The 16,647-nt window shown below is 37.7% G+C and overlaps 1 protein-coding gene across 1 annotated transcript in view; it reads left to right on the top strand.

Annotated features, from left to right (window-relative positions):
- USP24 (ubiquitin specific peptidase 24) overlaps positions 1-16,647 on the top strand; it is a 181,128-nt gene that overhangs the window by 23,132 nt on the left and 141,349 nt on the right. The gene's annotated exons all lie outside the window — the stretch shown is intronic.

Here is a 16,647-nt window from a genome sequence, read left to right as displayed (position 1 = left end):
ACTGACATCGTTGCTCTTCAGCACTTTGGAGAGATTCCTGACAACATCTTGCCCCAGTGTGATTCATGTTTTGGTTTCCTGATGGTGTCAAGAGTGTTGGTTGTGGACCTGAGCAAGATGAAATTGTTAAAAACCACAATCTCTTCTCCATCTATCGTGGTGTTGCCAATTTTTCCGGTGGTGGGAATCTTTATTTTCTTAATCTTGAGCTTTGATCCATACTGATGACTCTAATCTTTAACCTTCTACAGAAAATGCTTAGCTCCGCCTCAGTTTTGGCAAGCGGTGTTGTGTCATTTGCATAATGCAGAATCCCGATGCCACATTCCTTCTCATAAAGTCCAGCCTCCCAAATCATCTGTTCTAGATAGAATCTGTATAGATTGAAAAGTTATGGAGACAGGACTCGCCCCTGACACACTCTTTTCCTGATTTTGAACCCTGAATTCTTTCCTTGCTCTGTTCTGATGACTGCTTCCTGATCTAAGTATAGATTTCACATGAGCACTACCAAATATTCTTGGATTCCCATTCTTCTCAAGGTTTTTACATAGCTTTTGTCACATAGTTTCGCTAAACTATGTAATTTCTGAGGAAGAAAGATAAAACAGTGACAAAACTAGAATATAATAAAAACACAAAACCATTTTAGTGGTATTTTGTGTTTCATATTGTCATATTGTCCCCTTTATAAGGTTGTTACAAAAATGATGAATTATGTAACTATCCAGGTGAGTATATTTTTAAGTAAAATGGGTATATTTTGAAGTGTCAAGGCACTGTTCATTCATTCCCTCCCTTTTTTCCCCCCAAGTGTAAGGGGATATATTGTTGTTGTTACATGCCATCGAGTCATTTGTGACTCATAGTGACCCTGTGTACAGCAGCCCTAAACGCTGCTCTGTCCTGTGCCAGTTGCACTGCCTCCGACACACCCATCCTGATTATCCCAGTCACTGAATCAATCCACCTCATAGAGGGTCTTCCCCTCCTGTGCTGTCCTTCCACCCTCCCAAGCATGATGTCCAAGAACTAGTCCTTCCTTATAATATGTCCAAAGTATGTCTCATGAAGCCTCAGAATCCTTGCCTCCAAGGAGCAGCCTGGTTTAACCCTCTCTAGGATGAATCTGTTTGTTTCCTTAGCAGTCCATGGTACTCTCAATACTTTTCTCCAGCACCACAGCCCAAAGGCATCAATTCTCCTTCTATCCTCCCTAGTCATTGTCCAACCTTCTGTTGCATAACAAGTGATTGCAAAGACCATGGTCTGTATCAGATGCACCTTAGTCTCCAGTGTGACACCATTGCTCTTCAGTACTTTGGAGAGGTCCTAACAACAGACTTTCCCATTGCAATACATCTTTTCATTTCCTGGCTGCTGGTGCCAAGAGTGTTGACTGTAGAGCCAAGTAAACTAAAGTTGAGAACAATCTCAATCTCTTGACCATCCATCCTGATGCTGCCAATTGGTCCAGTGGTGAGAATCTTTGTCTTCTTGATATTGAACAAAACAGTAGTATAGTGAATGAATTATAATTATTGAATCCTTTTCTCTTTGATCTGGCCTCTGACAGTGCAGAACTAAGTTAAAACTCACTTTCTGATTTTAAGAAGTTGCCTGAATGCCTCATTGCTAGCCAGAAGGTTGATAATTCAAGCCCATGTAGAAACATCTCAAGAGACAGTCATAATCCTCTACTTCCCACAGGTCTTACTCTTGAAAGTCATTTGGAACAGTTTTATTTCTGCATACATGAAGCTGCCACGAGTTAGAATCAACTCTGTGGCAACCGAAAGCATGCATAGCCTATTGCAGTGGTTCCCAAGGATGGGTGGGGATAGCCAGCACCAGGTTAGAATCATTCTTTTTTCAGATTATCTTGTCCCTGCCAGAATAGCTTCTGCCTACTCCAGGAGATTCTGACAGTGTGTAGATTATAGGTAAAAGTGCTTTAAAAGCATATTGTGCTAATGTCAGCCGCAGTTTGCGGGTACCAGTAATTTGATTTCTGTGCAAGGTGTACTATTTGATGTTCTTATTTAAACAATTTCCAGTCTTTGGAGAAGTTTGAAGAATACGGAGAAGTTTGAAGAATACTACAAGGATTTCTGTGTATTCTACACCTTGATTCAACATTTATAAGCATTTTGTCATGTTTGTTTTGTTTTTGTTTCTTAAGACACTTTCCTCGAACCTTTTAAAAATGACTTCAAGTACTTCAATGTGTATCTTCAGAAGAAAAAGACTTTTCTTTCAGAAGAACCACAGTACCATTATCTCAAAGGAGTTTAACATTAATATAACAGTACTATCTAATATTTAGTCTACTTTTGTGTTTTCTCACTTGTACTAAAAAATATTCTCATCTACTTTTTTTAAATAATTTAGAAGGGAATAAAAATTATGTATTTCATAATCTTGTCTCCTTAATTTATATTCTAGAAAAGCCTTCTAATATTTCTTGTCTTTTGATACTGACTTTTCTTAACAACATAGCCCGTTTTTCTTATAAATGTATCCATTGTATTTTTTAAAGATTTTATCATTGAATAATTTTAACTGTGCCAGGAAGCTTTCATATTATCTACTGAAGTAATAACGGAGGCTGAATAAAGATATTTGCTTCTTTCATAGCATAATTTATTCCCTTCTCGTTCCTTTTTAGTGAAAGCTACATTTATCTACCTATAATCTTTATTTTGATCTTTTCTAGAATTTTAGCACTTTTAGAATTGGATTGGTCTTAGATCATAAATATCTTAATTTTAGAAATCAAACAAAAGCATGGAGATACCACATTTTAGCTAAGACTGTGATTATGAAATGGACTAATGTTGCCCCTCCATGGGACATTTGCCAATGTCTGGACTTCTCTGGTGATTACAGCTCGAGGGAACTGCTTGGTACTTAGTGGATAGAGACCAGAAAAGCAGCCAGTCGTCTTACAATGCACTGGATACGCCCCCTCTACAAAGGATTTTCTGAACTAAAATATCAGTAGTGCCAAGATTGAGAAACTCTGGCCTAAGATCACACAATAGTGTATTTAATTCTTAAGTTTTTCACACATGCACACACACACACACACACACACACACACTCTCACTCACTCTCTCACTCACTACTCACATTCTCTCACACTCCTTGTTTATTCCCTTTTCATTCTTCATGACTTCACCTGCTGTTCTTCACTTAGAATTTTTCTCATAAAATTGATGAGTTACTTTGTCTCTGTAATGGTTAAAACAAATCAGAATAAATTACTAAAAAGAACATGGAATATCTCTTTCTAAACAGAGAAATGGAAAAATACTTTAGTGGAGATATAGAGATCGAGATAGAGATATATAGATATAGATATATATTCCTTTATATATACATTTACAGAATGATTTTTAAAGAACCTTTTTGACCTATGATTGTCAAGCCCATTTTCTACTCTTTGCAATCCTACATAAACAGCGTAGAACTGCCTGGTAGAATTTCCAGTGCTATCCTTACTGGAGCTGTCACATCTTACTTTCATGGATCAGTTTGGGGGGTTCACACTGACAGGCTTTCCGTTAACATGCCTCCTAAAGTAGATTTTGTTGTAATGTGCCTTTGGTCGACCCTCTGGTAGGTTTTCAGAAGCTGTAAATCATGCAGAAGAACAGTTTAGATATCTGGAGAAAGTGCTACCAGAATGCTTGCTCCTTGGAGATAAGGAAGGTGAAGTTTCCTCTCATATACTTTGGGCATGTTGTTTGAGGAGTTATTACTAGGAGAGGGACATCATGACTGGAAAAGTGGAGGGTTGGCAAAAAAGAGGAAGACCCTCAACAAGACGAATTGACACAGTGACTGCAGCAGTGGGCTTGAGTATGTCAGACATGAGGATGGCACAGAACAGGTTCAGGTCTGTTGTTCATAGGGCCACTGTGTGTCACACTTGACTGACATTTAACAGCAACATTTTCACTTTTGTTTAATTGTGGTTTAAGAGTCTGACAGAAAACTGCACTGCTGTCCTGAAGGCATTAGGTTCGAATCCACCAGATGCTCTGCTGGAAAAGGAGGAGCAATCTCCTCCTGCACTAGTCGGATCTGATTCAACAACTGCAGCAGTAGCAACAACAACAACAACAACAAAAAGAGTCTGACAGAGATAGCAACAGGATTTTTGAAGCTTGAACATAGTGGGCTATTGCTATTTTGTGTTTCTTTGCAATTTGCTCTGCTTGTATCTTATCATATTAATTATTTTCTCTTTCCCCTTTATAAAAAAAATCATTTTAATGAACGCTTACAGAGACTTAAAGTTTCCAGTCATTCATTGTTGCACTTTTCTCCCTACCCACCCCTTACCCCCAGCATACTAATTTTTAAAAAAAAATATTTTAGGTGAAAGCTTATGTAGCAAATTAGGTTTTTCTTTAACAATTTTTATACAGACTTTTTCATGCCAATAGTTACAGTTTTTACAGCATGTTGTCATTCTCATTTTTTATCGATTTTTTTTTTTTAAGTTCTGTTTCCATTGAATTAGTTTCCCTGCCTCTCCCTGCCTTTTCATATTTTCCTTTGGACAAATGCTGACCATTTTGTTCCATATATACTTATTTTTTTAAAGAACCACATTATTTATGGACAGTATTGCTTATTTTAAAGCCAGTCTGCTCTATAGCTACAGAAGGTAACCTGTAGATATAGCTTCAATTCCAAGTTAAGAGATTACTTTTTTGGTAATAATCTCAGGAGTCCATCTAGTCTCTTGTCAGTCCAGTAGTTCTAGAGGGGCATTTTGTTTATTATAGTCATTTATATCTTGTTCTATGTGTTTCTTCCATTCTGTCCTGTCCTTGAACAATCAGGAGTAGCTTTTGATCTCTAGTTAGAAGAATTGTGCTTTGTGTAGACTGTAGGTCCCAGTGACTGATTTCTTTGTTGAGCCTTCAATTTCCTTCACTCTGTTTGCTCCATATGAGCATAAACCTTGGATCTTAGATGGCCATGTGCAAGCTTTCAAGATCCCGAACACTACTCACCAAATGAAGATGTAAGACATTATCTCTGTGTTAGGTCAGTTGACTAAGTTGGTCCTTGAGATTGTGATCCTAATAATTTTAACTCAGTTAACCCAGTGGATGTTTTTGAAATGTTTAGGAAACCTCCATTCCTGTGTCTTTTGTCTGGTGTATTACCCATATTAGAGTATACACAATCATGTTTATATTTTTTTTCATATTTTCTTGCATTTTTTTATTAGTGTGTGTGTGTGTACCTTCTGACCGGTACAGGAGGAGATTGCCCCTCCTTCTCCAGCAGAGCATCTGGTGGATTTGAACTGTGCACTTCTGGGGTTGCAGTACAGCTTCTTGCCACTTGGCCACCGGAGCAGATGACACAACCCTGCTTGCTGAAACTGAAGAGGACCTGAAGCGCCTGCTGCAGAGTGTCAAGGACTGTAGCCTACAAATATGGATTGAGGCTCAATGTCAAGAAGACAAAGATTCTCACCACTGGACCAATTGGCAGCGTCAGGATGGATGGTGAAGAGACTGAGATTGTACACAGCTTTAGTTTGCTTGGCTCCATAGTCAACAGTATTGGCACCAGCAGCCAGGAAATTAAAAGGTGCATTGCCATGGGAAAGTCTACTGTTAGGGACCTCTCCAAAGTACTGAAGAGCAATGGTGTCTCTCTGGAGACTAAGGTGCGTCTGATACAGGCTATGGTCTTTGCAATCACTTGTTATGCATCAGAGAGTTGAACAGTGACCAAGGAGGATAGAAGGAGAATTGATGCCTTTTAGCTGTGGTGCTGGAGAAGAGTATTGAATGTACCATGGTGCTGGAGAAGAGTATTGAATGTACCATGGACTTCTAGGAAAACAAACAGATTTGTCCTGGAAAGAGTTAAACCGAGTGGCTTCTTGGAGGCAAGGATTCTGAGGCTCCGTCTAACATACTTTGGACATGTTGTGAGGAGAGACCGGTCCTTAGAGAGGGACATCATTCTTGGGAGGGTGGAGGGACAGTGCAGGAGAGGAAGGCCCTCTATGAGGTGGATTGATTCAGTGACCGGGATAATTGGGATGGGAGTGTCAGAGACAGTGCGATTGGCACAGGACAGAGCGGAGTTTAGGGCTGTTATACATAGGGTCGCTATGAGTCGCAAGCGACTCGACGGCACATGACAACAACAACATTCTTGCATTTATAAGTATGCATTTACTCTAACTTGGCTATGGTAAATAAAGACATTAAGAAGTGCACAAGGGCCAGTTTTGGTAAATGCTACAACATATACAGTATTGCAACGATTAACAAAGAAATGTGATTATGTAGATATACATGGATGCATATATGTGTATAAGAAGGCATGCATGTGTATACATATACACATATGTGTGTGGTGGTGGTGGTGGTGTTATTATGTGCTGTTGAGTTGCCTGCGACTCACAGCCACCCTATGTACAACAGCCCTAAATCCTGCTGTATCCTGTGTCAGTCTCACTGTCTTTGACACACCTACCCCAATTACCGCAGTCACTGAATCAATCCATCTCATTGAGCGTCTTCCTCTCCTATGCTGTCCCTCCACCCTCCCAAGAATGACATCCTTCTCCAAGGACTGGACCCTCCTTGCAGCATATCTCAAGTATGTCTGACAAAGCTTCAGAATCCTTGCTTCCAAGTAGCAGCCTGGCTTCACCCTCTTGAGGATGAACTTGTTTGTTCTCCTCGTACTCCATGGTATATTCAATACTCTTCGTCAGCACCACAATTCAAAGGCATCAGTTCTCCTTCTTTCATCCCTAGGCATTGTCCAGTTCTCTATTGCATAAATTTGCAAGGACCGTGGCCTGTATCAGGCACACCTTAGTTTCCAGACTGACATCATCGTTACATACAGTTTGTTTATCTAGTCTTCTATAGATGAAAACTTGATCCAGTTTTTGCTATTGTGAATAATGTTACAGTCAGCATAAGTGTACCTGCGCCTTTGCATGCTACTGCTCTTATATCTCTAGGAGTGAGATTGCTGAATCATAAGGTATTTCTAGTTGCAGCTTTTTAGGAAGTGCCACACTGTTTTCTGTAGTGTTTATATCATTTTATAATAATAAACCAGCGGTTTATTCAAGTTGCTATCTTTCTACAACCTCACTAGCACTTTTTTTTCCTTTGTTTTTACTTCTGACAGATTTATTTGTTCTTTTGGTACTCCATGTCATCCTTCTTCTTCAGTAATACAATTTATAGGCATCAGTACTTCTTAGTCTTCCTTATTCATTGTGTAACTTTCACATCCATATGAAATAATTAAAAATACCATGAGATTGGTCAGGCACACATTTTAAAAGGGACATCTGTGCTTTTTAGTACTTTAAAGAGTTCCATTGTAGTAGATGAGCCCTTTGTAACATTTAATTTTTTTTTTATTACTTTCAATGAACATTTACAAAGATTTTGGATTTCCATTCATTCATTGTTGCAATTTTCTCCCTGCCTACCCCACCCCCACCCCCAGTTCACTCTTCTCTTTGAAAAGAAAAATTCCTTCATTGGTATACAGTCCCCCTGCAGCACTTATTATTTTTTTTAAATTGATTGTTTTTGTGGGGATGGGATGTTATCTTATTATACTTTTGATTTGCGTCTTGCTAGTGGCACGAGATTGGACAATGTTTCATTCTGTTTTACATAAGGTTGCTGTGAGTTGGATCCAACTCAGACAACAGAGGCTGATGACCACTAGCCTCTTTTCATGTATTTACTGGCCACTTGAATATTCATTTTAGTGACTGCGTATTAGTCTTTCAAGCCAAGCATTACTATCTGGGTTTTTTGTTGAGAAAATAACAAATATATAAATATTAAGAAATGTACTGAGAGTCACACAGCTAACAAAGAATGGTGCCATATTAACATTTAGCTCTCTTTTTTAGGAAATTAAGAATAAAGACTGATTGCTGATGCTAGCTAATCTCTTTCTAGAGCTTTAGAAATATTAATGGATTGACAAAAGAAATTCTAACCGACAGTTTTCTTTTACTTTCCCAAGTCTTGGTTTTAACTACATTTGTGTAAATTTTTGAACTTACTTTCTTGTAAAAATATTTTTGCCTCCTTTCTGGAATGTCATTTGGGGCTAGGCCATTCTACCAGTTTTAGGAGGAACTGGAATAACCCCCAATGTGCCATGCCTGAGATTTGGAGAAACTTCTGTGTGACTTTTTACATTGAATTCTGAATGTGTATATGACTTTGGGAATAAACATAGGCAGTAAAAATATGACCTTGAGTAATTGAAAAAATGTTTAAAGTTATTTATTTGAACCTCAGTAGTTGGCAACTCGATGACACATAACAATAAGAAGTTGTCAAATCTAAATCAGTGCACATATCCACACTAATACGTACATGCACATAAGTATCTTTGTATATCTGTCTATCCATCAGAAAAAGAGAGGAAGATCTCCTACAAGGTGGATTGACACAGCAGCGGTAAGAGTGGCCTAGTGGAGCATATTCCAGATCATAAGGATTGTGCAGGATAGGGGAAAGTTGAGATCTGTGGTTTATAGGTAGCTGTGAGTCATAAATGACTTGAGGGCCCGTAACGTCTGTCTGTCTGTCTCTCTCTCACCCATACCAACATTTAACTGTCTCTGAATTACTTTGAAAGTATCTAATAAAAGACTTACTATCTCAATATTTAATGAAAGTTATTATAAATTAATGAGTTGAAATAAAACATCTGTTTTTTCTTAATCACTTGATGTGTATATAATAGGAATTATTGCATGGTTACTCACATAATAAAACAGTAGTCTACTTTGTAAAAATAGGCAAATCTGTTTATAACCAATATGGAGTAATCAGTTTAGCACATTTATTTTTAAATGTATTGATCAAAACAAATAGTGGCTAACCTCGAGAACAGTGGGAATCCCAGAACACCTTATTATGCTCACAATGCGAAACTTATTTTTGTACCAGGAGGCAGTCGTCAGAGCAGAGCAAGGAAACACTGCATGGTTCAGAATCAAGAAAGGAGTATGCCAGGGATTGTCTGTTCTCCATACCAATTTAATTTATATTCGGAAAGATTATTTGGGAGGCTGGACTCTACGAGGAGGAATATGACATCAGGATTGGAGGAGGACTCATCAACAGCCTGTGTTATGCAGATGACACAACCTTGCTTGCTGAAACTGAGGAGGACCTGAACAAGGACTGCAGTCTTCAATATGAATTGAGGCACAACATCAAGAAGCCAAGATTCTCACCACTGGGCCAGTTGGCAGCATCATGACAGATAGAGATTGAGATTGGTAACAAATTTCAGTTTTTTCAGTTCCACAATCAACACCCTTGGCACCAGCAGTCCAGAAATAAAAAAACTCGTTGCATGAATACCCATGTTTATTGTGGCTTTGTTCACAATAGCAAGGAGTTGGAAACAACCTAAATGCCCATCAACAGATGAATGGATAGAGAAGCTGTGGTATATTCACACAATGGAATACTATGCTGCATTGAAAAATAAGGAACTCATGCAATATTATTCAAAATGGGTGACCCTGGAGGACATTATGCTGAGTGAAGTATCTCAATCACAAAAGAACAAATACTGCCTGGTGCCACTGTTGTAAGACAGGACTGACCTCGGGGTTGGGGGGAGACTGAGAAAGATGGGTTCAATAATGTATACTGAGTTGAAACAGATGAGGGAGAAAACTGTTTAAAAGAGATATGTGATTAGGTATTTTTGTCATGACAGGAGTCCACAATTAAGGCTGCATAGTGGAGTGGACCTTGGGGGAGGGATTATAAAACAATGAAAGAATTTTACTTTTCCAAGAGTGTAGTGTTCTGGCAGGGAGTGTTGAGAGGGGAGAAGAGTGCAACAATGAATGAATGGAAATCCAAACTCTCTGTAAATTTTCATTGAAATTAATAATAATTTCTTTAAAAAACCACCACAAAAACCTAATTGCATTGGGAAAATCAACTATAAGGGACCTCTCCAAAGTGCCAAGGAGCAGCAGTCAGTCTAGAAACTAATGTGCAACTGATCCAGGCCATGGTCTTTGCAATTGGTACACATCAGAGAGCTGGACAGTGAATAAGGAAGACAAAAAAAGAATTGATGCCTTTGAGCTAGGGTGCTGGAGAAGAAAAAACTAGTCTATCCGAGGGAGGGTGAAGCCAGGCTGCTCCATGGAGGCGAGAATTTTGAAGCTCTGTCTCACATACTTTGAGTATGTAGCCAGGAGGGGACAGAGAAGGACGTCATGTTTGGATGAGTAGAGGGACAACACAGGAAAGGAAGACCCCGGGTGAGATGGATTGAGATAATGGGAGGTAGGCGTGTTGGAGACAGTGAGACTGGCACAGGAGAGGGCAGGGTTCAGAGTTGTTGAATATCGGTCCACTGTGAGTCATAGGTGACTCAATGATGCATAACAACAACAATGGTGAGAAATTCAGTCTTTTAAGTCCGTTGTTTGCTAGGTAGTGTATTCATTACATATTTAACATTAAAATAATCCTTATATAATATTGGTAGTTTTTTACTCATTCAGTTGAATAATTTTCTTTGCCTATGCTTGTTGAATGAGTGGGGAGATGAAAGCTTACTTTTCAACTAGCAAGTGGGGCCTATCCATGTAGATTTTTCTTTAAGCAATGAATACTTAAACAGTAAATTTAAATTTTAATAATCTGCTAGGTTTTAAGTTTGATGTCTGTTTTAAAACTCAGTGGAGATAGTTCTAAAAAAATTATTAAAACTCATTGTTACTTAAAAGTCTGTACATTCATTTCTTTAAATCGCAAGAGCTAAAAAAATTATGTGGTCTGTGTATTCACCCCCGCCAACTTTTTGCCTCTGTCCCAGTTGGTTTATCTGCATTTTTTTTAAATGAGTGAGGTTTTGGATGTGGATAGTGTAATATGTATTAACATGTCTAATTACAAGTATAAAAGTATCATGCAGAAGAGATTTTTGTCAAAACAATCTTATGTGTTAAATATAAAGATTTTTGCTAAACTCTGGGGGCAGATTCACACCATACTGTGACAGCACTTACCAGTTCCATGAAAAGCTTCAGTTCTGACAATTAAAAGTACTAAAAGTGTCCTTTATGTAAATTGATAGTAAGCTTTATTCTGAACATTTTGCAAGAAGAAGAAATTACAATCATGTCAAGGACAACAGAAGAACTGATGCAACCGATCTGTAGTATTTGCAAAGAGTACTGAATATACCATGGACTCCTGGAAGAATGAATAAATCTGACTTATTAAGGATCAAATCCTGTATGACCTTAGTAGCAAGGATAGTGAGACTTCACCATACTTACTTTGGACACATCATTTGGAAAAAACAATTGCTAGAAAGAGACTTTATTTTTGGCAAAGTAAAAGGTCTGTGAAGAGGAAGGAAAATTTTGAGTGACATAGACTGACTTAGTTGCTAAAACGTGGGTGTCAACATACAAGGGATGGTGAAGATGGCACACATTGGGCCAGATTTTCTGTAAAACCTAAGAGCACTGTGAACCAGAACCAGCTCGGCAACACATCAGAACAGCAGCATTCAAAGCTATTTGAATGTCTTTGTGTGTGACGTTATCAAATATCATGAGATTTACAGAGGCCTTGCTTATACTTTCATTGTGTTATAGACATAAATAACATAGGAACTGAACTAAAATGCCATGGACTTAGGGACTATATGACCAACAAGGTTAACTAGTCTTCATTTTAAACAAAATGAAGCTCCAAATTTTAGTTTATCACTGTTAATTGCCTTTGCGTTGACTCCTGGTGACTCCTGTGTGCAGAGTAGAGTGGTGTGGTAGCATTTTCAAGGCTGTGACCTTTTGGAAGCCAATCGCCAGACTTGTCCCTCTGGACAAGTTCAGATTGCCAGCCTTCCTGCTGGTAGTTGGACGCTTGGCTGTTTGCATAATCCAGAGACTTATTTTTGTGCATCTCACAGATGCTGTGTTTATGTGAATATTGTAAACCATTTTTAAAACACACCAAATTTTTTAATTGAGATTTTAATTAAAGTTTATAAAGAATTTGAGTTTCCAATCATTCATTGTTGCACATTTTCTCCCCTGCCCCCACCCTCCAGATCACTTTTTTCTTGGGGAAAAAAGTTCTTTCATTGTTATACAGACCCCCACCCCCACCCAGACCACTTTTCTGTGCAACTCATGCTCTGGGCTCTTGTCAAGCCAATAATACCTAATCATATATTACTTCTATACAATTCTCTTCCTCATCTGTTTCAATGCCATGTAGATTATTTATCCCCTTTTCTTAGTTTTCCCCTAACCCCCATGTTAGTCCTGTTTTATGACAGTGGCATTATACCATATTTGTCTTTTTTTGACTGAAATATTTCACTCAACATAATGTCCTCCAGGGTCACCCATTTTGTACATTAATTCATTAGTGCCTTGTTTTTCAGTGCTGCATAGTATTCCATTTTGTTGGTGGGCACTTGGGTTGTTTCTAACTCTTTGCTCTTGTGAACAAAGCTGCCGTAAACATGGGTGTGCATATATCTGCTTGGGTGACATGTACAGTTTCTTTAGGGTATATTCCCAGTAGTGGAATTTCTGGGTCAAATGTATTTCTATTTCCAACTTTTTGAGAAAGCGCCATACTGCCTTCCATAGTGGTTGCACCATTTTACACTCCCACCAACAGTGAATAAAGGTTCCAGTTTCTCCACAACCTCGTCAGCATTTGTTGTTTGCTGTTCTGTTAAATTTTGCTATTATTGGGGTGAGATGATATCTCATAGTTGTTTTGATTTGCATCTCTCTTAGAACTATGGATTTTGAACATTTCTTCATGTGTTTGTTTGCCATCTGAATGTCTTCTTTGGTGAAGGGTCTGTTCATATCCTGTGTCCATTTTTCAGTTGGGCTGTTTATTTTGTTGCGGTGAAAAACACCAAAATTGTCGGAGTACCATAATTAAAGCCTTGATTGTCAGGGCAGCTCTGGTGGCCTAGTGGCAAGAAGCTGCACTACAATCCCAGAGATAATGCGGTTCGAATTCACCAGATGCTCTGCCGAAGAAGGAGGGGCCATCTCTTCCTGTACCAGTCAGATCCGATTTGACGGTACACAAATAAAATTTTAAAAAAGAGAGAAAAAAAAAGCCTTGATTGTCTCAGGAAGTCAAGATGGCAGAAAACACTGAGTTTTTCTTACTTTGTCTGCTGGGAAAAGAAAATAATACTGGTTTTGAAATATTATCTGTAGCCCTCTGTCTGGGCTGCTCTTTTCCTTAAACTTCTGTAACTTGTGTGCAGATGTACTCTTCCCACTGTGAATGTATGATGTATGCATGGGACACTCAGAGGTTGATTTGGCTCACCCCCTGTTCACGCTGCCTTCAGATGATAATTTTATCGTTATTTTTATCCCTACCACTAAGCACTTTGGAAGACGGTAAGCTTTCATTTAGGTATTTGTAGTCAGTTTACAATAGGGTTTGCTTGGTTGTCACTTTGATTTGACATCTAATGAGAAAACAATACGTTACATTTCATTACATTACATTTCCGAGTCCTTACTAAAAGCCCAATACATTATGTCTGTTGGGAGCTATTTTGCAATAGGATAATTTTGAGCCTCTTTGCATGTGGTCTCTTGCTCAATCTGTAATTTTTGCCAAGGACAGACTCTCCTCACAGTGATGACTCAAAATATTAAAGTGACCTAAATATGGTTCCATGCCACTATTTGCCCCTCTGTTAAAAATCTTCTATTGACAAATACAATAAAACAAAGCACCCTCCTTGAAATGAACGGACTACCACACTGTATCATTTGTTAATTCACACGCACACCACGCTATGTTTGCTTTATCCTTTGTCAGTACAAGATTATAAATTACTTAAGATGAAACATGAGAACTTTTTTTGTCAGGCATGTATTACTGATTTTTAAAAATATTATTTTTCTTAATTTCTAGATTTCTGACATTGCCATAAAAATTAATTTTCAAACTTTCTAATAGGCATGTGTGTGATTTTTTAAAAAATTATATACATCATTAGGTACAACTTAAATGTGTTTTGAAATCTAGATTTGATTACATACTCCCTTGTACTTCCTGACTAATCATTGAACCAATTTTTATTAATCAATTTTTTATAGTGGCCTTATTGAGATATAATTCACACATCTTGGCCAAGTGTACATTTAAAGAGTTGTGCAGCCTTTACCACTGTTTCATTTTAGAGCATTTTCATCTCTCCAGAAAGAAACCTTGCATACATTAGCGGTAGCCCTGAATTGCCCCTTCTCCCAGCCTCTGACAACCACTAGTCTGTTTTCTGTATCTATGGATTTGTCTTTTCTGCCCATTTTACACAGTTGGAATTGTGAAATAGGTGACCATTTCTAACTTTTTCTTTGGCATGTTTCTGCATTCCTGCTGTAACTAGGATCAGTACTATTTTCCTACATAGGACTGAATTATGGAAGTAACACGACAGTTTGTTACTCACTCAAATGGATGCGCATTTGGTTTTCATCTTTGGCTGTTACGAATAAAGCTGATATCAACATCCAGGTGCAAGTTTTCATTTGAGTATATTTTCATTTCTTTTGAGTCTACAGTTCATGTCTCTTGAGTATACATTTCATTTCTGCTGGGTCTTAATGATAACTCGATGATTAACTTTTTTTATTAATTCTACTGAAAGTTTACAGAGAATGGATTTCCATTCATTCATTATTGCACTTTTCTCCCTGCCCACCCCAGTTTGCTCTTCTCTTTGTAAAGTAAAAGAAAAATTCTTTCATTGTTCTACAATCCCATCCCCCCCAAGTCCACTCCCCTATGCAGCTTTCATTCTGGACTCCTGTCATGACAGTAACACCTAATCATATATCCCTTTTAAACAGTTCTCTTACTCATCTGATTCAGTGCAGTATACATTATTTATCTCCTCTTTCTCAGTCTACCCCCAACCCCAAATGTCAGTCCCATTTTACAACAGTGGCACTATGCAGTATTTGTCCTTTTGTGACTGAGATATTTTACTCAGCATAATGTCCTCTAGGGGCACCCATTTTTTATAATATTTCATGAGTTCCTTGTTCTTCAATGCTGCGTAGTATTCCATTGTGTGACTATACCACAGCTTCTCTATATGATTAATTTTTAAGGAGCTGAAAAACTATAATAAAGTGCTGTGCCATTTATACAATCAAAGGAGCAGTATATAGGCTTTCAGTTTTTCTACTTCCTCACTAGTATTTGTCATTGCCTTTTGTAATCCTAGCATATGACCACTGTGAGTCAAAATTGTCTTGGTAGCAGTTGTTGGTTTTGCGATGTATGGAAAGTGTTTCATGGAATTGGTTTGAATGTCCTTGATAGTTAATGATGTTAACGGCTAATGGCCTTCTGTATATGTTCTTTGTTTAAGTGTCTCTAAAAACACCTCACTCATTTTTAATTGGGTTGTCCTTTTACTGTTTTGTGATTGATTCCCCGCCCCCACTTTCTTAATGGTGTCTTCAGTATGCAAAAGTTTAATTATTAATATAATTAAGTTTAGTTTATCTTATTTCCTTCTTCTGTCATTTGTACTTTTGGTGTCATGTCTAAGACAACAATGGCCTAATTGAATTCATGATGGGTTATCCCTTTGTTACATTTTGTATATAGTTTTAGCTATGTTCAAATTTTATTTCTTTGCACGTAGATATTCTAGTGCCCTCCCGCATCATTGCTGAAAATATTTTTTCACTAAATGTATTGTCACTCCTTTTAAAAAGAAAACTTCCGTAAATGGACTCCCAGTTCTATTCAGTCAGTCCATATATTTGTTCTGAGGCCCATTCTATGGTTTAAATTGTGGCAACTTTGTAGTGGAGTCCCAGGATTTGGCAAACATAGTGTGAATTCACCCAGAGGCATGGAAGGAGAAAGTCCTAACAGCCCACTTGTACAAAATCAGAAACTGAATATCCTCTCCTACTCTGACACAAATGGAGTTACCAGGTGGCAGAAGCAATTTGATAACACCTGGGATTTTGTGGTGGTGGTGAATTTTTTTTATATTCTTCTCTGTTTGCTTTAGATTTCATTTGCTCCTTTTTCTAATTTCCTTAGATGAAAATTTAGATTCCTGATTTGACATCTTTTAAAACACAGGTGCTTACAATTATAAATTTCCGTCTACACTGTTTAACTACATTCTATATAAGTTAGTATATGTCCTGTAATTTTTTTAGTCACTTCAAATATTTTCTAATTTTCCTTGTAATTTCTTCTGTAATACATTATCTGAGTGGTATAATTTCATTATTTGTGAATATACCAGTTTTTCTTTTGTTTATCTTTAGCTTCCTTCCATCGTGATTAGGAGGTATTACTTTGTATTAGGTGAAAATATTTTAAGTTTTGCCAAGGCCAGTTTGGCTTTTTATCTGTCTGCATCTTTTAAATTTTATATTCCTGATATACTGCTTTTTATCTTTCTGCATCTTTTAAATTTTATATCCCTGATATACTGCTTTTTATCTTTCTGCATCTTTTTAATTTTATGTTCCTGATACACTGCTTTTTATCATTATAAAATACCTTTTATTTTTTTAAAAAATTA

Source organism: Elephantulus edwardii, unplaced genomic scaffold (assembly GCF_000299155.1).
Source record: "Elephantulus edwardii isolate Elephantulus edwardi_28Jun2011 unplaced genomic scaffold, EleEdw1.0 scaffold00005, whole genome shotgun sequence".
Lineage (NCBI taxonomy): Eukaryota > Metazoa > Chordata > Mammalia > Macroscelidea > Macroscelididae > Elephantulus > Elephantulus edwardii.
The sequence above is the reverse complement of the archived record's forward strand: the minus strand, read 5'-3'. Positions and strand labels throughout refer to the sequence as shown.